This window comes from Mus musculus, chromosome 7, assembly GCF_000001635.26.
Source record: "Mus musculus strain C57BL/6J chromosome 7, GRCm38.p6 C57BL/6J".
Classification (NCBI taxonomy): domain Eukaryota; kingdom Metazoa; phylum Chordata; class Mammalia; order Rodentia; family Muridae; genus Mus; species Mus musculus.
In genome coordinates, this window is record NC_000073.6 from 82709228 (window position 1) to 82736058 (window position 26831).

Here is a 26831-nt window from a genome sequence, read left to right on the forward strand (position 1 = left end):
CACATGTTCATAGGTTTTAGTGTGGTTTCTTTACTTTGATGACTCTGTCCCGTACAAGTTTTTCCATAGAACTGAGTGGAGAAATGCAAAGTCTGTGATTTAGAAATGGAATGTTCTGGGTTAAAGTCCAGCTTAGCTTCTGTGACTAGAGTGGTTGAGTAACCAGTTTAGTAACAGGGCAGGCGCTTAACTGGTCCCTCACTTTGTGAGCTGTGGGATGAGGATCCAGCAAGGCTGCTGTGAGGTTCAGTGTGATGGACCTCATTTTATTTCAAAAATACCAAAACATAGATGTTAATGAAGTCTCTTGGCCATTATCATTTATTTTCATAAGGAATGTTATTATTGGTTATTAGACTTCCAAAAATCATACCTACAAAGTAAAAATCATAAGCAAAGTATGACTTACTAACTGTAAATATTAAAAGATTTTTACAGTTCAGAAAACATAGAGCTACATTAAATAGATACACTTAGTATATCCATTTAAAAACTTCAAGTGGGCCATTTACAAAGCATTCTCAGGACAAGTTCTGTTCTAGGGAAATCAGTTAGAAAGCTGTTTTGAAGCAATGCTGAGAAAGGGAGTCAGGTATGCTTGCTGATGCTGCAGTCCTCTGATTCTCCCTCTCAGTCAGAGTCAGTTCTGGTTACAAGGACCCCGACCCTCTGGGGTCGTCTTAGAGAAAGCTTGAGATTGCAGCAAGGACCCCCTTACTTGAGGAGCAGAGCCTAAAGAACCTTGAAGCTCCTGGAAGCAGCACTGGTGTCAGAGCCCAAGTTGGGGCTGGAGCTTAGCTGTGGAAGCAGAGCTATGGGAACTTTGGGCCTCAGAAGCAGTGCCTTGGCAGAGAACCATAGCTTACACACCAGAGGAAGAACGACGCAGGCAGTAGTAACCCTGTAGTCCTAGGGCAGTGGTTCGCAACCTTCCTAATGCTACAACCCTTTAATACAGTTCCTCAGGTTGTGGTGATCCCCAACCCTAAACTTGTTTTCTCTGCTACTTTGTAAGTTTGCTACTGTTGTGAATGGTTCTGTAATGATCCGTGTTTTCAGATGGTCTTAGGCAACTCCTGTGACAGAGTTGTTCACCCTCAAAGGGGTCATAACCCATAGGTTGAGAACACTGCCCTAGAGTCATCTGTGAGCAGCCACACACCTGGTCAGCAAACTGTAGTCTAAATGGGGACAGATTTAAAATAAAGATAGAAACTTGTTCACTACAACTACATAAACCAGCATAGTGTGCACTTCTAAAATGACATTCTGAAGAGAAATCATCTTCATAAGGACAAAGACCATGAAATTTCAGTACGATTTCTTAAAAGGAACCCTTATTGATTAATGTTTGTAAGCTGAGAGGAGCATAGGACATCAGAATCTGTACCTCCAGGATTATATTAAGAGCAGTAGGCGTTAAGAGCATGCAGTTCTTCTGTAGAAGAAAACATACGGTGTTCTTTTAAAAGTAACTTCCTCTTTCCCAGTTTTATGTAGGGGGACAGATCATTCAGTTTATCCTTGACTAGGACAGGCAATCTCCTTTGTGGGTGAGCAGGAAGGCTACGGCTTCCTACTACATCTTGTGGGCTGGATCGAAGAAGGAGGACTAACAGCAAACTTCTTAGGGACTAGGCCTTGTGAGTCTCAATGCCTAATTGCTGTATGTACTCCATGTGTGTTATTGAGTGGATGAGTTCATAAGATGACTGAGCTTTGGCAGCAGGAAGCCTGAGCAGCCAGAAGCTCTTTAGTAGCCGTCATCTGCATTTTTAAAGCTTACAGTGTTCTTAGGCACATAGGGAACGTAGAAAGGATGAAGGCTTAGCTCCTCATTATAAACATACTAGAACTGGGCTGTGGGGTGACTTGCTGCACAGCATGAGGACCAGAGTGAGACCCCCAGAAGCTGCATAAGCCAGGTGGGCAATGCCATCCACCTGTAGTTCCTGCACTTCGGAGGGACTACACAGATGGGATCCCCAAAGCAAGCTGGCTAGCTACACTAGGTTGCTTCAGTTAATAAAGGAGCAGTTTCTTCTGATTTCCACACATCGGTGCACACACATACATGTATACTCACACACATGGGAGCACATCCATGCATACCCCACACAAACATGAAAATAAATGCTAGATGTTGGTGGGTAAGAGCAAAGGCCTCTCTTGTCTGAACATTTCTTCTTGAAGAATATTAAGGCAGTTATACAGCTTTGTTTTGCTTTTTTCTTTCTTCTTTGAGACTGGATTTCTCTGTGTAATCCTGGCTGTCCTGGAACTCACTTTGTAGACCAAGCTGGCCTCGAACTCAGAAATCCACCTGCCTCTGCCTCTGCCTCTGCCTCCCAAGTGCTGGGATTAAAGGCGTGCCCCACCACCGCCCGTGCTTTTTTCTTTTCTCTTATTGAGACTGAGTGGCATGTAGCCAAAGCTGACTTCAAACATGTTTTGTAGCTGAAGGTAGCTTTGAAGTCTTCATTTTCCTACCTCCACCTTTCAAGTGCTGAGATTACATCCACCATCATGCCTGGCCAGTTGTGTTTTAGTAAAGTAAGATTATCTAATCCCAGAGCCATGGGAAGATTATTGGGAATTTTCCAGTTGGACACTGAAACTAACGTGTCTTCCTCCCCTGGTGTCTGGACTGAAAGAGGCAAGGTTGTCGAGCAGGGAAATTCTGAGTCTCTTCTGGCTCTTCCCTCTTTCGCAGTGTCAACAGAAGAGTGTGGTCTTGGGCTTTGGCAGCCTGAGTTGTCCTAGACGCCTTTGGCACACCCTTTGAGTTCCCGAAGCAGAGGACTACCAAGTTAGGCCGGACTCAGCGGTCACAGTCGAGTGCTAGTTGGCCCGTGGTGATTATTTTGTACTGTATCCTCAAAGGGCTGTAAGAGTCACTGTGTTTCCATCCTTAGATTCCCTAGCTCACTACCATGCATTGGAGAGTTGTATTCTTTCTTACATTGCTCTTTTGACATCTTATGCTATATAACTCACATGCTGGTCTCCACTCCTCTAGAATGTGGGCAAGATATCATATAAACTTGGTCAGATTGACGGTTTTCCAGATGCACAACACATTTGAGTCACCTTTCTGCTCCTTTCCCCACTGTTTTAATACCACTTTGGCTATTTGTAAATTTTCAAAATTGCTTGTACTGGACCCTTGACTCATTCTCCAGCACTTTTCAACAGAAAGAAAAAAACAAACAAAACAGAACAAAAAAATCAGTATAGGTGCTGCTGCTGGGCTATATTTTCTATTCTGGTGTGTTTTGCCAGTTTCTTATTTAATTTTGATCATTTTTATTTGTCTCAGTTTTAGGTTTTTGTTGCTGTGTAAAAGACCATGACCAAATGCACCTTGAGGAAGGAAGGGGTAATTTAGCCCATATCCTGACTAGTCAGTACATCCACTAGGGACGCCAAAGCAGAAAGTCAAAGCAGGGCAGGAACCTGGAAGCAGGAGCTGATGCAGAGGCGGTGGACAGGGGTTGCTTATTGCCTTGCGCCCATGCTTGCTCAGCCTGCTGTCTTTCAACAGCTGGGACCACCAGCCCAGGGGTGGCACTGAATGCAGTGCACTGGGCCCTCCCTCCTACATCAGTCATGAATCAGGAAAATACCTGGTAGACATGCCAGATGGGGCGCTTTCTCAATTGAGGTTTCCTCTCCCCAGAGAACTCTAACTTCTCTCAGGCAGACCAGAAACTAACCAAGACATCAGTAATTCATTTCTCCTTAAGATTTACTTTATATCTTTATGTGTATGTGTGTGAGTGCCCTTAAAAGCCAGAAAAGGATATTGGGTTCCCTAGAGCTGGAGTAAACAGGCAGTTGTGAGCTGCCATGGTGGGGGCTGGGCCAAGCTCTAGAAGGGCAGGTAGTGCTGTTAACCATCTAACCATCTTGGTAGCCCCATGAAGTTACTTTTGAATCTGGCTTGTCTCAGCTGGTTGTTGTTTTGGGTCTACACTCCTACATTCATCCTTGCATATGAGTGAGCTTGAAACCCTTTTTGTCTTTTCTAGTTCATATCTGTCTATGTTAAGACATTTTGTTTGGTTTGCAGAACAGACTCAGGATCACATTCTTCTATGAAGCTCAGTATATATAAGAATCTAGAGAGGCCAGGTCTCTGTAAGTGATTACTGCGTGTGCTCTCAGCTTAGTGAGACCCCTTAGACTTTTATATATGCATAAGCACATTATGTGTAGATGTGCATATATACTAGATAATAATTTTTATGAGTGAAGTTATCATTGGTTTGGTAAGATTCAGAGTCTTTACAATATTGAAGCATTTCTAGTGAACACCGGTGTGCAGCTTGAGCCCTGCTTGCGTTGTTCTGGCCTCCTAACTTCATTATTACCAGGACAGTAATTTTAAACAGGCAGCATGGCCCTGGTGTCAGTCTTGGGGAAGAAGCCTTTCCCACTTTATGTAAGACCTTTCTCGTGGCTTCTGGGCCAGCTCTCTGAACCCGAGCCACCCGGCAGCAGCCTAAACTCCCTTCAAGGAGCATCCCTGAGATGTGGTCTCTTCCCTGTCTTACTGCTGGTTATTCCTGAGCCGAGGGCCCCTTATTTTTAACTTCTAGAGAGACCACCTGCTGTGTTAGTGGCATGAATTCATTCTTAAGCACCTGGTGGCCTTTAATGTAGTTGCATTTTTTTCAGACTCTGGCATTTGTGTGAGCCCTTTTCCTGTATTGACAGAGCCTCTCCCTAATCCCTACCTTTCTATAGACTTGAGATTCTACATGGAGAGACTTGGAGGAGGTAGGATATAAACCATCTTTTGTAGGGGGCGAGGGGGATGTATGCACACATGTGGATTGGTGATCCAGTGCACATATACACAGACCAGAGGCTATAGTGTCTCCTGTTCTTTCTTTCTCTCTCCTTATTTATGCCTGACGCTGAGTCTCTCACTGAACCTGGGCTTGGACTGGTAGCCAGCAAGCCTCCTGTCCCCAGCCCACACAGTGCTAGTTACGGGTGCATGTGCCACCATGACCAGCTTTTATGTGGATTCTGAGGTTTTAAACTCAGATCCATAGGTTTGTATATACCTGCTGACATCTCCTCAGTCTTAGATCATTCTTGGCATTTAGTCACTTAAAAAAATATTTTTAAATCCTCTTTTTCAAGTTAAATTCTGAAAACACAAGCATTTGTGACTTACTGTTGGACACCAGTCGTGGGGAAATGAAGGAGATGGGAGAGATGACCCTCATCCCAACAGATGTCCGGGGCTCTGAGTGGGTGGACGGACACAGGGCTCTCCATGCACACGGGTAGGCGTCTTGCTATGGGAAGCCACGGAGCAGTCTGGGGTCCCTGGGCCTTGTGGAGCCCAGGGACAACAGGTTCTAGCTCTTGGGCATTGCAGGAGGTCACTGGACGCTGCTGAAAAGCTAAGAACAGGTGGGAGCCCAGAGCCTCAGTCTGCCCTGGGGCTGAAAGGAAAAGGGGTAGGGGGAGAAGGCAAGAGTCTGGTTAGCTCAGGCTGCTAGTTCTGTGGGCGGCTTCAGTAGAAAAGCAGAGAGAGAGAGAGAGAGAGAGAGAGAGAGAGAGAGAAGAGTAAAGAGGCAGAGAGTGGCCATGGCCACGTGGAGAGAGGGGAGAAGCGGGGAGGAGAAGGAGGGCAAGAGGTGAGAGAAAAGAAACAAGAGAAGCAGTAGAGGGAGGAGGGGCCTTTTATAGTGGGCTAGGCTACTTTGCTGTTGCAGAGTAACTGTGGGAAGGAGCATACCTGGCTCTTGTCAGGTAACTGTGAGGGTAGAGCCTGGACAGCCTATGTCAGGAGCCTTTGCCTGGGAGCATGGCAAATGGGCTTCCATCCCTCAAAGATTAATCTGTTGGGTCTCCGGAGTTTGAACCTAGCCCAAAAAACAGGCTGCCTTTCACGGTCCCACAACTTTTCTAACCTAGTCATCTGCTCACATACATTCATGTTATGCTCACCATACTGTGTGGGTCTACACTGCTCCCTAGAGTGGATTCTTCACTCTGTGTGTTTAGTCTTCCAAATTATTTGTAGGTCCCACCTCAGCAGCTGATAGAGGAACTGCTAAGAGAAACACTGCAGCTTATCCCAGCTGGGGGCCTTCAGCAGGCTAACTGTGAGGGGAAGGGGTCTTGATTCAGAACAGCTGTACTTTGAACTCTGCCTGAATTAGTCGGGGTTCTCTCGAAGCCTCCCACCTTTTCCTGCGCTCCTAGATGGGCTGTCCTATTATTTGGTTGCTCTGTGGTTTTAGTACCTTCTGTGCAGTGTACCCTGTATGCGTGGACTCTTTCAGGTCAGTGTCACACAGACAGACATTTGACAGACAAGAACGGCTGTATCTGGAGCTTTAAGAAGGCAGTCCTTACCCTGATTAGGTACATAAAAACTAGTCGTTTGTGGCTCAGCCTCCAGAGAAATCCAAAACAGCTGTCCCAGTCAGAATTCCTGATTCTTCTCCAAAACCCCCCCAGCAGTGGTCGCATTACAGTGGCTCTGACTAGGACCAAAAAAAAAAAAAAAAAAAAAAAAAGGTCTATGCTTCCAGACCTGGCTGGTAAGGTGCAGCTGCACCAAAAAGAACACAAGGGGGCAGCCTTCTCCAAATTTTCATCAAACCAGAAAAGAACAAAGAACTTGGTTGGCAGGAGTATGTACTATGCAGGTACTCACCAGAGGAAACGTGGTCCCTGTTTGCAAGTGTGCTGTGCTATGATGAATGGCATCGAGTGCTGATAGAGTCGGGTTTTACCAGACACTCCAGAATTCCTCAGTGTCATTTCTATAAACAGTTCCCTCACCTAACCCACAGCCGTACATGGAAAACAAACATTTTATTACTAGAGGCATGGATGACAGTCAAAAAATAAAATTAAATCTTTAAAAGAGGGGGAAAAAAACAACTGTGTCATTTAGAAAAGCTGAGACTAGAGTAGCTTGCTGTCTCAATCTGAAGAATGATTTCAAAGCAGCCACTTAAATCTCTTTGGTGCCATCCCTCCGCCCCTCTCTTGAAGGAATGGTTTTAGTGGTCTGTTCTCTTTCCCTTTGGTTTCCTCTTCATTGAGGGAAATGAATTATGACTCCCTCAGTTGTTTCTGGTAGGAAAGGGCTTTGTAAAACTGTGTGCTGCTCAGGGGGTAGAATGTAACACATTGCTAATTCCCGGTCTCCTGTGCAATTGGGAGCACAGTGTCGCTGGGTTTGTTTTATGCTTTCCAGATGACTGTCTGTTAGTGTGCAGGAGGCCAGCACATAATTGCACTGGTGACCGCATTTCAGAGGATTTGGGTCTGTTGATTCAAGTGCAGAGATGAAGTCAAAGTTGTTCTCCTCCACTGCTGCATCTAAATCCACTTCATTCTTTGCCTCTGTAATGGCTGGAAGAAATCAGATATGCCTTGAAAATCAAAAGTAAACGCTGCTCCCTAGGGCTAGGCCAGGGTGGAAACAGGAACGGCTCCTTTTAGGTCTCCACAGCGGCAACAATTCTAGTTGGTTTATCGCATGATTGTTTCTTATTTTAAAGCCACAAGCCTTGAATTTTTCAAAAATAACTACTAACTTTTCACTAGTGATTTATGTAGTTTCTTATTTACATGTCCTTTGTTAACTGATATTCCGATTGTACTTCAGCCCTATCTCTGACCACATCTCTCCAGCATTTATTTAGCATTCTGTTTTGGGTGTACAGTGAACAACTTTTGTTTCATTTCATTAAGCGTCACAATAAACTTCACTGATGATGCATTAATTATTTGTAAAGAAGAAATGGACAAAAAGGTTTGCTTTCCCCACAAACTTCACTATTATGTCCATCCTTTATCAGCCACCTCCAGGAAAGCAGTGCTGAAGCTCATGTGGGTAGTGAGGCTGGGTGTGTGTTTGTATGTACTGCTTGCATGTATGTTTTACATACACTGAACACATGCATGTACACATGCACAAGTACACATACACAATTTGACTAGGCACAAGGTATCCCAATACTGTTCCCAGCCTTAAACATCTTTGTTTGCAAGTAGTGTAACTTGGACTTCCTCAGTCCTTTCAAAAATTACTCTTTAGAGAAACTGTGTTTTCTAGCTTTGAGTTCTGTATTTTAAAGCCACATTTGTGTATATTTTTGATGCATCTCCAGGTTTGTTTTGGGGTGACAGACTGGAAATACAACCTTTACTCTAAACAGGAGTATAACTGGCATGAAGTATGTTAACTTTACTCCATAATATAAAAGTGTCTTTTAATGCAAACAAGCAGCCAAGCATGGTGGCTCACACCTGTCGTCCCAGCATACAGGAGGCTCAGGCATGAGAACTGCCGCATGTTTGAGGCCAGCCTGGTCTGTATAGTGAGCTGTAGGCCATCCAAGCCAATGCCATGGAATCTTATATATATATAAAAAAAAATCCAAAAGGTAGAAAGTGATTGTAGCAAATTCAGAAGTAATGTGAAGCTGCAGATGTGGAATTCTAAATTATGTAAAAATTATTCTAAGACCCACAGAATCATTGCCAAATTAAAATTTTGACATGTAGCAGATCTGTATAACTGTTCTTTGCATGTATGTGATAATTTTGTGTATCTTGGTTTCCATTTTCTTCAGTGTGCTGTGTTAATTTTTAGATTCTGAAATCAGGGTGTGGGAATTTGCAGAGGAAGCGGAGCATTTGAACCCCCTTCCCCAGCCCTTGATTTTAAAAAGATCAACATGTCCCCTTACCCACTGAGCCATCTTCCTCTTACTTAGTTTTGACGACTCAAGCCCATTTTGTCTTAGTTTTTAGAAGGCATTTTCAATTTTTATTTGTATTCATAGTTATTTTTCTTTTGTATTTCAAACCATCCTTTAAATATAAGCCCATATTAAAATGTTGTCCTTCATGTTTCAATTTAAAATGTCGACTTCATAAATTCTTAGAGACTGACACTTAATTCTTTTTGTCTCTATGCCAAAAGGTACTGATCAAGAACTTACGGAATGGGTCTTAAGAAGTACTTTGGCTTTGAAAGATTGAAGTTTGTTCTCCTATATGAACTGTATAGGAACCTTGCAGGGAAGGGATCTGGACTGAGCTTGGCCTGAGGATCCAGTCTGCCCAGTGCTCCTGACTGAGCCGACACATAGAAAAGAATCCGTTTAGCTTGTTTGCTTCCCTAGCAACCTCACTTGAGCATGCTGGACCCCTAGTTGAAGGTCTACTCTCGGGCCATTCAGCTTCTAAGTGCCAAGCAGAGGAAGGCTGGGGACACCCTGGCTTGGCTGCTGTGGCCACGAGCTGTGAGGTACCAACAGTGTGTCCCAGAGCTAGAAAGAGAAGACCTTGAATTATATGGGAGAGGACAAACTAGATAATAGTTTGAGAGGAGTGCGAAGAGTTGCTGAAGTTGCTGACTTTGTGAGGGTTAGCTGACTGAGGAGTGTGCATTTCTCAACAAGTCTGTGGTCCTTATTTGAAGCGGTATAATTACAGACAGGCAGGTGTATCCGGTAGCCATCAGTCAGGTATGCGCCCAAGGAGCAAAGAGTGACCTTTTGTAGAGTATGAGTTACAGAATCTGGTCTGTACTCTGATAGGCCATTTGCAGTCCCTGATAAAAAGAACTCTTTTTACTTGGCCAGAATTCATACCAGCCAAGTGCCTCCAGGTTAGGGGAAATAAGGACAAGTTAACTGTTGCTAAATGTAATAAAGCGTCAGGCTCTCAGCGGTACACACCTTGATGATGAGAAAATGCCATTTGTTTGGCTGTGTTCAAAGTATGGGATTGCAGTTGAGGTATATAAGGCACACTAGATCCAGAGATCCTGTACATTTTAAACCTCGAGGACACCACTAGGACACCGTTCCGCACTACCTGTCCTCTGACGTCACCTGCTAGGCTGAGTATATAAATATAAAATAGTATATTTTATTATTGAATTCACTACGCTTCCTCTTTAGGAGGATGCTATTGGAGGTCAAGTGTAACCCAACCTCAATACAATCCCCAGCTCTCTTCACTTTTGCTTCCCTTGAAAAATATATCATTTGAGGGTCTTGTTTTTAAATTATTATCAATTATTTGTTAACAGGTTTAGCTAATATACTTTTATTTTTTATTTCACTGGCAAAACAAATAATACATGCTTGTCACACAAATCCCAACAGTAGAAATGTTAAAGTGGTGATGTCAGTGGTGATGTCTCCTTGGGTCAGGTGCTTGCTATGGACACTAGAGGGCTTGCGTTCAGGCTGAGAGCCCATGTGAAGCCGGGTGCAGTTGGTGCATCTGGAAACCCAGCACCAAGTGCTGAGATGAGAACTGGCAACAGGACAATCCCGGAAGCTTGCAGGGAACCTAGCCTAACACACCATACACAGTGGCAATCCTGAGACCCTCTGAAGCAACATGGACTCCAGCATCCGTTCTCTGAATATGCACTGTGACGTGCACATGCCCACACTCACACACAAAGGTTTTTGTTTTTGTTTTTGTTTTTAGATTAGATTCATTAAGTAAAATTAAGTCTCCTCATCTCTGTAGCTACTTCTCTGGCATAAAGTGCGTGGCAGGCCAACACATACTCCCCCGTTTTCCTTTGTTTTATGAAAATGGTGTTCGATGCATTTGGCTCAACTCGATAGCTATGTATTGAGCTCTGGCTCACACAGTGTCAAGAGGCACTAAGCACTGAGTGTATAATCTCTGCCCTTGGGCAATTTATCACATTCTGTTCTGACACATATTCACATTCATTACCGTAGTTAGTCCCCTTATCAGTATGCCAGGGCTTTCCAGTTCATGATGTTGCAAAGCCAAATAAGGTAGTGTTTGTTCCTGCACTGAGATTGATTACCACCCATTGATATCTAGGAACCTAAGTTTGTCACTTCTCTAAAAGGTTTGTCTGACTAGGTTTGAATTATTTCAGCGGCCTTCATAAATCTTTAAACGCTTGGCTTCTGTTACTGTATTTGTTTCTTCCAGATGCAGCAGTCCTAGAGCTCCTTGCCTAAGTGGCGTGGGTTTTAACAGTTGCCATGGATTGAGACTGTAGCTCGGTGGCACTGTAGATCATCTCTACTTGGTTTAGGGGTGGAGAGAACCCTGGTTCTCATCAGTTGACTTTTTGTAAAACCAATACTTCTCTTCCATATTCTTTTCTGCATCTGATCAATGAGAATAAACTATAAATTGCATTCAGTTAGCATATTAACATTTCTTTTGGTTTATGTCCCCTTTTGTTATGGTGACTATTTTATCAATTAATTAGTTACAGGCAAGAGATTTTCAAGCCAGCCCCAAATATAAAGCACCTCTTTGTTAGAAAGACCACACACAACTCTTGAAAAGTTACATTCAGATTTGATCACATAATTTCCAGCCGGCCCCTAAGAAACTGAGCACAGTGGCCTTGGCAGCACATGACCAAACCTCAGTTTATCTCCAGTCCTTGTGGACAGAGCACGGCTTGATTAAAGACGGCTGGCCCGAAATGATCCGAGTAGGAGGCTGAACTGGGTCTGGATTAAAGTCTGCCCAGGTTCTGTTTTCTTCCGCGCATTAGGGAACCATTGAAATGAGTGAGCTTGGAAGAGTTCATGTCCAAATCCATTTTTTAATACCCCCCACCTTATGTTTTCATAGGGCTGTATGCTTTTCAAAATGCTTTTATCTATAGTATTTGATCTGTCCAGTCTGCTTTTAGCTTCTATATTTCAAAGGCCAGTAATGGTTAGGTTGGAAGTGAGACCTATTAGCATGGTGAGTTTGAAATCATTCCCAGGTGGTTTTGACAGGCTGCATCTGCATGTGAAACTTCAAACTTTGTTTCCCATAAAGAAAACCTGCTGCCTGAATCGTCCCAGGAACGAGCAGCCCCCGTGAGCTCGTGAGGTTTTGTTATTGCCCGCCCTTTTCCTCTCCTATTTTTAGTGCGTGGCTGTAACTTACTGCAGAGTGAATGATGTGTAATATGTGGAGGGAAACCTGAGCACGTAGCTGAGGAGGAAGAAAGAGCAAAGAAGAACTCAGTTTTCTTTAAGTAGCCAAGGAGAACAAGCTACAGCAGAAAAGCAAGGGAATCAGGGCAAAAATAACACCCAGGTTGCACGTGTTTGGGAGTAGATATTGAGATTTTACAGTGACCACTCGGAATTTAGAGTTAACTTAGTTTTTGTCGCCGGGGACTAAACCTAGAGCTTTATACATGGTAAATGCATGCTCTACTGCAGAGTTACATCCAAGCCTTTCCAGTGTTAAATGGACATAGAAAATATAATATATACATCTAATACATACATACAACATATTATACATATGTACTATGTATGTATATGTGAGAATAATGTATGCATACATGTAAAATAGATAGGCCTACTGATACTGTTGCTTATGCTACTGAAAATGTGAAGGGAAACACTGTTTGGAACAAGAGTAAAAGTCTCCTGGTTCTGCTTGACAACTCTTTAGTATTTATACCATTCAGTGGTACAAGATCATCTGATAAGTGGCAAAGAATCTACAGATTCTTATAAGAAATGTAAAGCCTTCCCTCCTTTTTTGGTGGGATATAAAAACTTGCACAGTTGTATAGCACCAGTCACAAACTCCTCACCACTCATAAAACTAGCACAGACAGTTAAAGTTCAGAAGAGAGCCAACTTCATCAGCTAAAGCAAGGAGGCTCATGTAAACCAGACTGGTGTGAAGTGAAAGAAGGCTTGGGGAGAGATTATTCAGTCAGTGTAGGAGGACATTGCATCCATCAGAATCACAGTGGATAGCTGAGGATCAAGAAGAGAGCCAGCTACTGGGCCGCAGTCACTGTGCCCACTCTCCTCTGCTGGCATCCTTCATATGATGGATGAAGTAAGAAACTTGCACCGTGCTCTGAGACCAGCAACGCTTGCTGCCTACAAAAAGCTTCAAAGGACATGATTGTTCTATTCAGAGTTCAAGGACTTTAAACAGCAAAGATCAAGAAATTAACCTTCAGGCTGAGATTTTAGAGAAGGAGACTCAGAATCCTCCTTCGGAGCTGCTCCCTAGCTGAGATTATAGTCACAGCCTCGTAAGGCACTTCTCTCATGAAGATGTGATTCCCACAGGACTGTAATGGAGCTGACAAGTTGCTCATCCTACAGATATGGTAGCCATCACAATTCAAGTACAACCCAGCTCTCACGGGTGTGGTAATGCTAGTATGGAGCCCAGTGTGCTTATAAGCGCACTCTGTTGTCTGCATTCTTGAAGAGAAGTGGCTTACGCCAGTCCTGTACTCATAATCTTCATGTTAGCATGTACACCTCCCTAGTTAGAAGCAAGCTATGGAACAATGTGCAGTGTTGTGACACTTCTGTGTCCTCAGGCTTGTGTCCTCTCAGCCCTGTCAGGAGGTCTCTAAGTTCCCTCTGAGGTGATAACAGACCCTTCCCCCCGCCCCCCATGTGGTACACTTCTCAGTACGTGTTACCGAGAAATGATATGGCTGCCCAGCACCGTGAAGCATTCAGGAGACCACTGAAGAGAGCTTGTCTCCGCCATGAGACAGGAGGCAAGGACTGTAAAGATTGTAGATCAGAAACGGATGCCAAAATGGGAGAAAAACCAAGCCACAGACTGCAGCCCTCAAATAGCTGGAGCCACAAGCTCAGCTCTGGAAAATCTGATTGGCCCTGTAGGACAAAACAGGGGGAGCTGTCAGTTCTCAAGAGCCAGTTGTTAAGTTTCACAAATTTTGCCAGCCAGTTGTTAAACTTGGCTATTTTTAAAGACTAAATTATGCACATTTATTTAATTTTTTTCCCCCAGAAACACAGTCTGTCTCAGGCCCAGGCTGGCCTAAACTTAGACAAGTGTAACTTCCTCAGCCTTCTGAGTGCTGAGATTACTGTAAAATTATATTAAAGTCATTACATTGTATTAAAAACAAAGGCATTAAATACCTAACTAGATCAGACATAGGTGGCTGCTTCTGACTGTAGCAAAACTCCATGACACAAGAGCACACGGAATCTGGAAGCAATTTGCTTGGTGAGAGGGGTTTCAGCCCTGGGTATTTGTTGTGCCCTCCTTGCACAGTGAACGCACGCACACCCCTGTGCTTGCACAATGTGCATGAGGAGACAGCAGAGCTGGGCTTTCCTAGAGTCGAGTACTTTGTGCTAAAACATGATGGTGGTGTTTCAATGACCTTTCCCCTGTTGCCCTTTGACCTCTGACCCTTTGTTTTTTAGCTGGCTGTTAGTTAAAAGTAGGAAGGAGAGAGCCTAGAGGAATTTTTAAGTGGGAAATAAGTAAGAATTGCACATAACAAAGCTTCCAGATACAGATGTGCTCCAGAACTGTGAGGGGGAGCCTGTGCATTGCTACTGAGGCAGATAGGAACTGTTTCCCTTGGAAATGAAAGTACAGCTGCCCTCTAAAAAAGAAAAACCGTGAAGGCTGAAGTTCCAACTACAAAATACACTGGAACTAACACACAGCAGATGTGTTGAAGGTGAGTGTTTTTCTTGAAGACAGCATCTCACTGTGTAGCTCTGACTGATCCGGAACTCACTCTATAGACTAGGCCACACTAGATGGAACTCAGTGTACCGTCATACCCAACATGGCCTGTATTCTTTTACTGTTCTCATTTACTGATAAAAAGCTTCTTTTTTTTTTTAATGTGTGTTGAAGATACTCAGCTTTTATTAAGTACTTTGAATTACTTTTTCAGTTTTCTACTCATATTCTTGTGTATTGTAGCTTTTGCCAGAGAGGTTAAAAAAAGAAGAAGAACAATTAATGGATAGACCTAGAGCTAGAGCTGTATGATAGAGCCTTGTCTAGGATGCATAGGAAAGGAGAGAGTGAGAGGAGACAGGGAAAGGCAAGAAAGAAAGGCCCTCCCCTCCCCTCCCCTTCCCTCCCCTCCTCTAGAGAACCATAACTCGCACTGTGAACAGCTCCAGATATATTGCTACTGCTCAGCCTGCCCGAGTGCTTATCTTCATTTATTGTATGAAGTCTAGGTCCATATTTTTTTCTGAAAATGCACTCTAACCAATGATTGGGAAATGGGCACCACTTGTGGCATTGCTGTGAACTGTGTCCTCTAAGGAAGTAAATACCTGCTGTGAGTTCACACATACAGCAAATTCCTCAAGACACAGCCCACCAGAGTGGACATGACAGGCAGATTCCATTTGCTTCCTCATTACCCAGTCTGGGAAAAGAAACTCTCCTTATTTATTAGTTGAACAATAAAGTTCTTATTCATTCCATTCTCTAAGTTCTTTTCTCTAAATGTTGAGGTAAGAAACTGGCAGACTGTTCCTTTCTGAGAACACATGGTTTCACTATACATGGTACAGCCGGATCATGATTGACAGTAAGGAAGAACTGGAGCCTTCTGAAGAAGCCTGGTCATGAGGATTAATCCTCAGCTTTACCAGGAAAGCACGTTTAGGGGTCATCCCTCCTGCTGGGCTTTGCTTCTTTTTTTTTTTTTTCTTCCCCCTCCTCCATGGGTAAAGTGATGGTCTTGAAGCAGATTAGCACTGGTAAGTCACTGAGGGTGAGCTTGTGCGACAGTCTGGTTTGGTCAGCCATCACTATGGTTCTGTGGCTTCCTGTAGGTACCTGAGTACTGTATGCTGATCCTCTGTGTCTTACTACACAGTAGTCTTTCTGAGATGAGAAAGACACTTAGGACTTTTATACTCTTCAGAGGTGAGAAAAAATACTTCAATAAAAAATAATTATGAACCAGTAACTTGTAATGTAGTGTAACGGAGTGAATACTTTCTTTCCACGCTGTTTTAGTATGCTGCCTGCCTTTCCCACCTCTGAAGAGTACCAGAGGCCCACAGAAGGTACCTGGCTGTGGTGTGGACAGGAGCATGGCCAGCCCTGCCAGTGAGCCCTTCACTGATGTTTTGTGTTGCTCGGGTGTTTTGCTCCAGGGCTTACTAGATAACCTGGCAGGTTCAGCTGGGCAGGCTTCCCAGCACTTTGCACTTTTTAGGGAATCCTATGCCTGGTTTTGTTTCATAACTCCCCAAGAAATGTAACAGCTGCCAGCTGACCCTGTTCACAAACTGAGAATACTAGAGCCTATTGTAAACCCAGAAACGGTCCTCTTAAAGGGCTTGACATTCAGCTCTGCAGAGCCGCAGAGCCTCAGGACACCTTCCCCACACACCCTAGAGCCTTTGTCCTTCAGATGGAGGGAGGGTATCACCAACCTTGTACTCAGCCCGCCTCTGCTACTGTGTGGAGCAGGGACAAAGGAGCTGGTGACTCTTAGTAACAAAGTGGTGTCATGACACCACCTGCTAAGAAGACAAGAATTTCCCCAGAAGTAAGACTAACTTTCCAAAAAGGCCAATGAAAGCTGCCTGCCAAGTCTGTTTTTATCCCTTGTACATGAGTAGAAACGTATCCTTGTCCCCACATTTGAGATTCATACTTCTAGATACTTAATGTATATCTAAACAAGTGCTGTCATGAAATTCTCTGGACAAGGCCTCAGTTGGTTTTGCTGTTTCCCTTCCCATGTAACCTTAGAACTAAGTGGCTGTCTGTCCCACTAGCCGGTCCTTTCACCGGTGCCCCGTTTTCTCTGTACCAGGTACCTGCTAAAAATGCCAAGATTCAAAGCACTCAGCCTTTGGCCTCGACGGCCGACCAGGGTTTTCTTCCCTGCAGTTAGCCGTCTGCTGTTGCTTCCACTGGCCAGCTGCTCAGTGATTAACCCTGACTTCATGCCACATTTGCTTCCCTGTCCTTCATACCTATGAAATACGATTTACAAGCAGCCTGCCATCCCTTTCTGCCAAAGCTGTCCTTTCTAATAGAGTAATAACTCAGATTGGGGTGACCGCCCTGGGAACCTCACATTGCTTCAAAAAAGAAAACCTAAGACTGACTTAGCAGCTGCCTCAGACTGCGAGCTCACAGCTAACCTGCTGCCAACCACAAACTGAAGAGGCATTTACACAAACGGCTACCTAGAGATGTACCTGTGATGTAACCGACTTTCTTTTTAACTTAAACATTCTTGGTTCAGTTTATACGAGGCAGGGAGGGAGTTGGACTTGGGGTGGGGCATAAAAACTAAGGTGTTGTGGAATTAGCTTTTAAGTGCTTAGAAGCTAGCTCAATCTAGACGTGCTAGTGGTGCCTTGAGGAGTGCTAGTGGAGGATTCAGATGAAAGTGGGAAGAACCTGGGTAGAGCCTTTGGTAGTTTGTTTGCTTTCCAGCAAACTATGGAGCAGAAGAGCTGTGTAACACCTAAGGAATTCGTATGTGGGCCTGTGGATTACAATTCCTGCCCTTCATCAAGGCTGTGAGCTGCTAGGACCGTCTTAGAACACCTTGAGAGATGCTATATTGCATTGAATAGATTGCTGGGTACCTTCTACTTCTAAGCTTGGCATTCTCTTGATGAATTGTGCTTTTTTCCATTGCCGTGATGCTAGAAGTCTGCTGTGCATTAGGTAACTGTTTTTTGTTTTTTGGGGTTTTTTTCCTTCTTGTGTCCAAGTATAATCGCAATGAAGTTGTTTTCAGTGGTCTCTAAGGCTTTTTAGAAATTGTTTTCCTAGACTTTGTATATAAAATGCAGAAATACAAACTAACTAACCTTGGTTGGTCATTCAGGGGCCTTCCTCACCATCAGTGATGCTGAGGGCAAAACTGTGCAGAGCCTCTATAGTGTGTGCCCTGTATGAGTGGACAGAAACCTGACTGGCAGTTAGAGTTTAAAACTTAAGGGAACTTAGGATGCTACGTTGTTGTTTAGCAAGAGCCTACTTTCAGCTTATAAATTTCTTGTATGTAAAATCCAGTGTATCCTCTTACTGAAAATTTAATTCGATGCATGTTTTAAATAGTTTTAATAAAAGGATCTAGCTGATTCTGTCCTTCAGGCCCCCTTCCCCAGCCTGACTCCTGACTCAGGCTTGGTGTGTTGGGGGAGCACTGCCCGCTGAGCCCTAACCTTTTGTTTGTAATTGCAAGAGCTAAGCTGCCCAGCCTGACCTCAGACTCGTCTTACAGCCTAGGCAGGCCTTAACACTGAGAGCTGGGCTCACCAGCACGTGCCATCAAGACCGGTGTTAGCCAGAATTCTTGATGATTGATCACTTGAGGAAAAACTTTGTTTTTTCTTGCCAAGTAAACAGTGATAAGACTGTCTTTACATCTAAAGGGGAAGAGGAATTTTATTGCTGACATTTTATTCTACCTTGGCTTTTAAAATAAAAATATTTGAGAATATTCTATTAGTATTGTATTGTAGAATGTTTCATCATGGTCAGATGTACCATGTTCCGTGTTGAGGATAACTGAAGTTTAGGCGCTAACAGTTTTCTGGAGCAGACAGCTCTATGTGCCGTTTGCATGTTTCCTGTTTCAGTGGCCATCCTCTACTATGCTGCCTCGGTGCCTTGTTTGGTTTTTCCAGTTTAATGACCATTTCTTCTTCACGTTAATCAACATTTCATACAAATGAGAGCCAACTAGCATTAGTGGCCCATAGATGCCGAGGAGAGCCATTTGGGGAGATAGTGAAGAAGAAAGGTTCCAGGTGGAAGTGGAGCTTCGAGTAGCTGCCTGAGCGAGATAGGTGAGGTGGCAAAATGGTGTCAGCTGCCTGAGGCTCGGCACTGGCAGTGGAGGCTACCCGCTGCAGTGGAAGAATGAGCTGGTGTTGGGGGGCTTCCTTGCCTTGCCTTGCATTTACCTTGTCACAGTGCTTTGTTTGTCTTTTCAAGGTTCCAGTTCATGTTCATGTGCAGGAAGGTATTTGTAGGCAAGGTACCCAAAACTTCTTTACCTGGTCTTTTATGTTCTCTGAAGAGGATGCTGAGCATAGACTTCGGAGCCTTTAGGAGTTACTGCTTCAGAGTCTCCACATGGTACACTTGTCCCTATGTGCTACCTGTGGCCCCTTCATCCCTACCACGCCTCCCCCTCCCTTCCTCTTTTCTGCAGCCACATCAGGCATTCTCCCTTTCAGTGAAGAGAGAGCACATGAGTTCCAGTGACTGAAAGAAGTACCATTGATGACTGCCCTGTTCCTAGAAAACAGCCCTCTCACCAGAAGACACTGAGGGAACAGTAGAGGGCACTAGTTCTGGCCTGGCAGTAAAGAAGGCTCCAAAACCGTCAGGTGCTGTGTAGTGAGGGGCAGCCTGTGTGCACCCTCCCCTCAGATTCCTTCTCTGGAAGATGGATATACTCTGAGAACCTGTGGGTTTATGGTCTGGGTTCTGCGTTTAACTTGGGCACAGTGCTGTTTTACAAGCCAGCTATAAAAATTGTTTCCAACGCTTTAAAAAAAATCCTTTAACTAAAACAAAGAGTGAGAAATGATTTTGTTTCCCTGATATAATATTGGTTGTAGAAACCTGGCTGCTTCCATGGCTCCCTCGAGGTTTTTCCTACTTTCTGAGGATGCTCAGTGCTATTACTGCACTGTCCTCTCTACCTGAGCCAAAAGCTATAGGCCATTTGTGAGGAGTGAAGCCCCAGGGCGATTTCAGCATGGGTTGCATTATCTTCTGGAGTTCAGGGGAGTAGCGTGTCCAGAGGCTTGGTAGAGGAATCTGGGAAGGTAATTCAGGAGCCAAGAAAGAAGAAAGGCATGGTGGGGTAAAGCTGCACTTGGCCGCTAATCTCAAGAGGTCTGGTCTGGTTTGATTTAGTTTTTTGTTTGTTTGTTTGCCTTTTGATCCTATGGATGAAGCCATTGGGAGATAGGAGAAACACCTATAAGAGCTAGCCTCTGGAAGACATTGGACCCCTGCAATGTCCCCTCTGCGCACAGGGAACAGGGAAAACCCAGAATCTTGGGCACCTGTGGGCTCATCGGCTCATGGGAACAGCCCTGGGGATTCCCAGGTTAGCTGATGAACACATTCCAGATTAGACACTGTGAGCACTTCGGTGGTTGTTAAGCTAACGACAGTGCAATAGACAGGCTTGGCAGCCTTGAATAAGTGTCTTTGCACTAATCTCCCTAATGAGAGAGAGAGTGTCTTCAGATACTACCCCAGCACTTTTTTTTTTTTTTTTTTTTTTTTTTCGAGACAGGGTTTCTCTGTATAGCCCTGGCTGTCCTGGAACTCACTTTGTAGACCAGGCTGGCCTCGAACTCAGAAATCCGCCTGCCTCTGCCTCCCGAGTGCTGGGATTAAAGGCGTGCGCCACCACGCCCGGCCTACCCCAGCACTTCTGACTCGTGCTACTTCAGGTTCCCTAGTTTACAGCAGGTTGCACTGGGAACAGTTACCTAATAAATCAGAAATCCTGTAGTTCCAGCAGACACATCCCAGTGCCCAGATGAAGTAAAGGAGCCTCCCTCCACTGACATTCCCTTCTTAGGAGTTCCCAGATTTGGATCAATTAGAAATAACTACCCCATGTATCAGGATGTTGGGAGTCTTTGCCTTGAAAACCACATACATAAGGCTGTTGTGTTACGTCTGTGGAGATTTTTGCATTTAGAATGACCTTCACAGTGTCCTGCTGATCTGTGTTCCCTGTGATGTAGGCTGAGGTTTTTAATCTCTCCATCACTGGATCTTAATCGTGGTAAGTAGTAATATAGATGCAAATTCAGCAGTTCCTTGGTGACACGTTGGATGTTAGCAGTAGAGAAGTAAGTGTATTTGCCGGAACATTGTTTTGTTTTCTCCAAAAATAAAGGCAAAAATCATAGCATAGAATTCTAATTTTTTTTTTTTTTGAACAGCTTCTAATGGGTGTCTTAAAGAATTAGACTATAGATAAACCACAGCATGTCAAAGACCAGGACTGGAAAGTGGAGAGAAAACAGCAGACAGGAGGAGGCAGACTGCTCGTTTCGATTGACAGGAATCTGCTTAAGGCCAGGCATCTTCAGGAGAGTCATCAGTGTAATAAGGACTTAGGAGTCAGGGACATGCTGTGTCACTGGAGAACTTGGAGGGGAACAAAGAGCAGGCCAATCAGGTGCGTCTTTTGTTTTGCTGCATACGGGAGAGAAATTGCTTGGTCATAGAATAGGCATGTGCTTGTGTATAGTCAGTTAAGACTTTAGCTTTCCTAGACTTCCTGCAGCAATGTCTGAGAATCTGGGTGCTTCCTACCCTACCAACGTTTGCTTCTGCCTTTGTTTCCATTTGATCCATTCATGTCTTTATGAGGTAGTTTCTATGTCTGTGTCCCCAGTGACTTGTGAAAAGATATTCCTCTTACTTGTTGACCATTGATTTTTGTTTGTGAAAAAAAACTGTTCGGTGTGTACTTTTTATTCTTGCTCTGTTTTATATTAAGCTATAGGCATCCTTTGTATCTTCTTTCTGCATGGAAGTCCCTGGCTGAGTGGGTAGACTGCAGACACTTCTTCCTCCTCTCTGAGTAACCTTTGGCTCTCCAGTGATATCTTTTAATAAACTGAGGTTCTTAATAGTGATATAATCCAAGACTTTACAGTTCTTCTGTAACTCATGCTTTAGATACCTATTTAAGAAGTCTTTGCTTACTCTAAAGGCAAGGGTTACAGTTTTTTGTATTTATTTAAATGTTTATATTCTATATTTTGATCATGTTTTCACCTCTCATAACTTCTCTCAGAACCTCCCCATATTCCTAACCACAACTTTGTTTTTTTCCCCTCTTTAAAAAATGCAAACAAAATACCAATAAGATAAAGAATGTCAAACAAAGGAACACACACACACAAATTGTCGAGTTCATTTTGTGTTGGTCAACTTCTGAGCACAGGGCCTGCCCTGGATTGTGGTTGATATATGTACCCAGTGACTCTACACTGGAGAAAACGGATTTCCCCTTTGTGAGTGAGTATTAGTTGCCAATAGCTTCTTTGTTGGGGTGGGACATTATTGCTGGTACTCTGTCCAGCTTGAACCTGAGTAGGTTATGTGTGTGCTGCCATAGTCTCTTGAATTCATATGTGCATTAGTCTTGTTGTGTTTGAAAATGGTTTCCTTAGAGTCACCTATCACCTGTGGCTCTTACAATCCTTCTGCTTCCTCTTCTGTATGGATCCTGAGCCTTGATGGGAAGGGTTTGATGAAGACATCCCGTTTAGGATGAGCGCTCTACCTGCCCCCTCTGTGCATTACCCTGAATGCACCAGATCTAGTCTGATCTGGTCTCAGAAGCTAAGCAGGCTCGGGCCTGGTTAGTACTTGGATGCGAGGCTACTCCTTCCTAAACTGTTTTCTTTCACTTAGCAGATTTATATCTGTGTTTTGTTTTGTGAAGCATGAGTGGAAGGGAAAGTGCTGCTGAGTCCAGCAGAGCTGTCCATTTGGCCGAGAGCCTTTGTTGTCCCACACGTCTGTATGGCCACCTTCCCTGGTGTCATTATACGGTTCATAATCACCTGATTCCACAGTACCCACTCTTTAAAAACTACTCACGAGTTCTTATAGCTTATGAATAATAAGTTTTCAGTGTAAAATTGGCAACATTTTTGAAAGATCACAAGATGCTAACAGGATAGTTTGGCTTATAATTGTTTTCCTTCCGTCTTATGTATATAATCTTATTTACATAATGTTGTATATTATTCTACTTTAAATGGTCATCCAAATTCAGTTTATTTAGTGGTTCATAGTATTCTGACAGGCATAGATATTTACTAGGTCTCTAGACATTTAGCCTGGTCCTGTCTAGTTAAAAAACACTGTTGCCTTGCAAAGAATGCATTGTACTGAAAGGAAACAAACAAAATGGCCATATCAGTTTTGAGCCTTCTCATTAGTTATTCTCACTAATTTTTAATTGAGTCATCATTAATCCAGCCCTTATCATACCAGTCCTTTCGTTTTTTTTTAATACTTTGATTGCTTTCATACCAGCATTAGCCGCAATGTTCTTACAGTACATAATTAAAACCCATGGCAACTATAAAATCTTTTTAAAATTCAAGTCGATATTAATATGAAAAACTGAACTGAAATGTTTTTTATCATTTAAAACTTTTAAACACATTTATTTACTTTGAGGCAGGCATTTGTATGTCATAGCACATGCGGCCCTTCCTGTATGGAGGTTGGAGGACAGCTTGTGGGAAGTCCTCTCCTTCCATTCCGTGGGTCCTGGGGGTCAAACTTGTGCCATCTTGCCTCCCCTCATTGATGTTCTAGTAAGAGAGAAAATGTGATGATTCCTTTTATTTTTAGGCCATAATAGCTGAACTGTTGTGCAGGCCGCTGCTGCTTACTGGGAAAGCAATGCGTGGTCTGGAAATGGCTATTAGCATGAATGGAACTGATACATCTTGCTTAAAACTGAGTTAGCAGGGCTAGGCTTGTAGCTCAGCGGCGCCCATGCCACATCAGCTGCAGGCATATGAAGAGCCTGAGAATGCAAAGTCGGGGCTCAGGCTCCAGTAAGCAAGCAGTAGCCAGCTGAGCTCCAGCAGACACCAACAGGGACTATGCCACTGTTCCTGGTATATCCCTGCATGGGAGGGTGACCACAGGTGATGATGATGTCTAGCGGTTTCTGAAATCTAGCAGGGACTTTGGAAGTTTTCACAGTACAAAATGACTTTCATTGCAGGCTTAACACATAAGAAATGCTGGGTAACAGTCTAAAATCGTCACCTTCTGTAACTTTATCTAACCGTTCCTTCCTGACAGCTTGGGATTGGCACATGTCCTGCTTTCCCCAAGTGTAAACAGTGGAACAGGATAGACCATTGGCAGCAGGTGAGCCCATCGAGCAGAGGCTTCCATTGAGCGCCTTGCTTTCTAGTGAAAACTGCCAAAGTCCATGACTGCTGAAGAGACTTTGAGTAAAACAGTGTTCATTAGAAGTGTTCAGTTCTAATGGTAAAGGGTGGTGCAGGCCCACTAGTAACGAAGCGATCCGACCCACGGCCTGGAGGAAGCTTAGCCTGCTGGTGGGGCTGAGAGGCAGCCCAGCCTTCCTCAGTCTCAGGTTCTTTGCACCTCACTCTTAGGAAGGACCTTAGCTAACCTAAGGAACAAGCCATTCCCTATCTGATAGGAACCCGAACCTCCCCCTGGACTCCAGGCACAGAGAGGTCCAAGTCTCACAGTCCAGAGACCAGTTCAGTTTATTGGCTCGGAATGACTAATACTAATGTAATTCACTGAAAGCATAGTCTCGGCTTTATTACTCTGCGGTCACTCACACCGTGGGAGCAGCCATTCAAGCTCCAGAAGCAACAAATGGCTGGCTCTGTTCTGTTGTGTTTTGTTTTGTTTCCTAACTTATGTTTTTAAAAATGTTACTGTGATAAAAGTAGAAATTTTGCTGAGATCATTTGTTTAAATGTGTGGGAACAAAAGGGATAACAGTCCTGACGTTCTGAGCACATCTTCTCCTCTGCATAAACTTATTTCACTATGCACTTAGGGTGGGGACTTTAAAGTGTGTGCGTGTATGATGTGAAGGGTAGAAGGGTCCTGGAATGTGATCCTCAGACCTGACGTTTACCTCCTGTGAGAGGGACTTTTTCCCCGCTTTGGTGGTCATTAACTAGGCGAGCCTGGATGGCCAGCGAGCCCACAGATCTGCTGCCTCTGCTTCCCGGGCTCTGGGCCACACACTTCCACATCCAGCACTTTTACATGCTTTCAGGGCGAGTGCATCCTGAGATGTCTCCCCAGCTCCCAAAAGATATGCTTCTTGGTGAACTCAGGAAAAAAGCAAAATATTACACATTACAAAAATATGAAACTGTAAAAAGGCAGTTAATAGCCTTATCAAGGTTTAACATTTACAGTATTTAAGTGGTGAACAATCTCGGGAACACCCACACATTCATCTGTGTTTCACTGATTTGGAAGTTTTCCTGTCATTGTATCCTCTCCTCTTACAATATTGAGTGGTCACCTAAGGAGCCCTTGTGTCTGTCCCCTCCTCGGGAACCTACTCCAGCGGGAGTCACTCTGTCGAGGCTGCTGTGTGTTTTTCACTTACCATGCTTTGAAAGGTGCTTGCAGCCTGATCACAGCCTCAGTCGGTGTCTGTAAACAGAAGCCTTGTGTAGATACCTCTATACTGGATTGTTACCTTTGAATGGTAGCATCGTATTGTTTGTAACTTGTGTGTTTTCTTATGCTGTTTCATGTTGCTTTAGCTTGGTGGACTTGAGGGAAGTTAGTTTGGTTTCTGAGATAAGAGTCTCACTCTGTAGCCTAGGCTCTTCTATCTATAGTTCATGATCCTCTTTCTGTCTCTAGCTGTGCAGTATTGGTATTATAGGTGGCTGCCGCTATGCTCACCTGCAAGGATTCCCCCCACCCCACGTTGATTCCATTGTTTGAATTTATCATAATGTACTTTTTCTGGTCTTCTGTTCATAGTTATTGAAAGTGGCTTTCAAGTTGTTGGGTGTTTTTTTTTTGTGGGGGGGGGGGGGAGGGGGGGCAGAGGTTGTTGTTGTTTTCACCAGCATGAGGGCTACAGTTTAAGACCTGGCATATGTTAAACAAACACTCTGCCCAAACTAGATCCGTGTTCCTTTTGCTTAAGTATTTAGACCCAGGATATTTTAGTCACTATTCTATTGCTGTGAAGAGACACCATGACCAAGGCAGCTCTTATAAAAGAAAGCATTTGGGGCTTGCTTACAGTTTCAGATGCTAAGTTCATCTCATCCTGGTGAGGAACAGAAAGCAGCAGGCAGCTGTGGTTCTGAGAGCTACATCCTCATCCACAGAGAGGAGGGAGTGAGGGAGAGACAGAGAAAGAGACAGAGCTGGATAGACAGGCAAGCAGGCAGGCAGGCAGGCAGACTGAGCCAGAGCCTGGCTTGGGCTTTTGAAAGCTCAAAGCCCAACCCCCAGTGACACACTTCCTACTACTAGGCCATACTTCCTAATCCTTCCCAAAGAGCACCACTCCCTGGCGACCAAGCATTCAAATAATATGAGTCATTCTTATTCAAAAAGCTCAAAGTCTCTTCTGAGACTCACAGCAATCAAAATAAAAAAGCAGATCACATCCTTCTAACACTGGTATAGAATATACATTAGCATTCCAAAAGGAGCATAGTGAGGAAATAGCGAACTAAAGCAAGACTGAGACTCTGCTGGGAGAACTCCAAACTCTGTATCTCTGTGTCTGATGTCAAAGCTTCTTTACTATCTCCAGCTCCCTTTTGCTTTGTTGGCTGCTTCATGCTTCTCTCTCTTGAGCTGGTTCCACACCCAGTTAGCAGCTGTCCTTAGCATGTACCCCCTGACTCTGGCATCCTCAATATATTCAAGTTTCTAAGGCAAGCTGTGCTTCTCTTTCATAGCTTTATGCAGTGGCGGCTCTTGGCCTCCATGCAGAAACACCCTGAATTCAGGCCTACCCACTCAGTGACTTTCCTTGTTTTCTTAGCAGTGGAGGAAGATTCTGCAAGCCCTTTCTGTATCCCTGACTCTAAAGCCAGAACCATGTGGCCAATGCTACCAAGTTCTGCTGCGTGATGGGGCTGGAACTTGACCCCTTCTTTCAGTTATATTTATGTCAGCTTTCTGTTATTGATGGTCTCCTTAGATGCTTAAGCTTTTCTTTAATTCTTTTCCTCAAGTTGGAAGCTGAGCTGGGTGGGGTCCTGCCCTGAGATCACCACTCCCTTTATTCCACTTAGCATCAGACTTTATTGAACTTTTCAGTTCTGTGAGCACTGGGCTTAGCTTCATTACACTTCCTGGCACTTCTTTATTCCTCAAACTGTATGTTTTGTATTCTTTTTTTGTTCAGCTTCCTTCATTTTATTATAGATCTGCATAAGAGTGATTACTAATAACTGTATGACAGAGTCAGTACTGGACTCTCTTGAAATCTCCTCTGCCAGTGTCAT

At 44.0% G+C, this 26831-nt stretch overlaps 1 protein-coding gene across 7 annotated transcripts in view, besides 1 other annotated feature; it reads left to right on the forward strand.

Moving 5' to 3' along the window:
* The window catches only part of Efl1 (elongation factor like GTPase 1), a 129250-nt gene that overhangs the window by 60625 nt on the left and 41794 nt on the right, over window positions 1-26831 (forward strand). The gene's annotated exons all lie outside the window — the stretch shown is intronic.
* Window positions 4641-7865: an enhancer, noted in NCBI's record as "VISTA enhancer mm1514". NCBI's record gives its function as "enhancer in: limb[6/6]" and the evidence as "EXISTENCE:transgenic organism evidence [ECO:0001131][PMID:17130149]".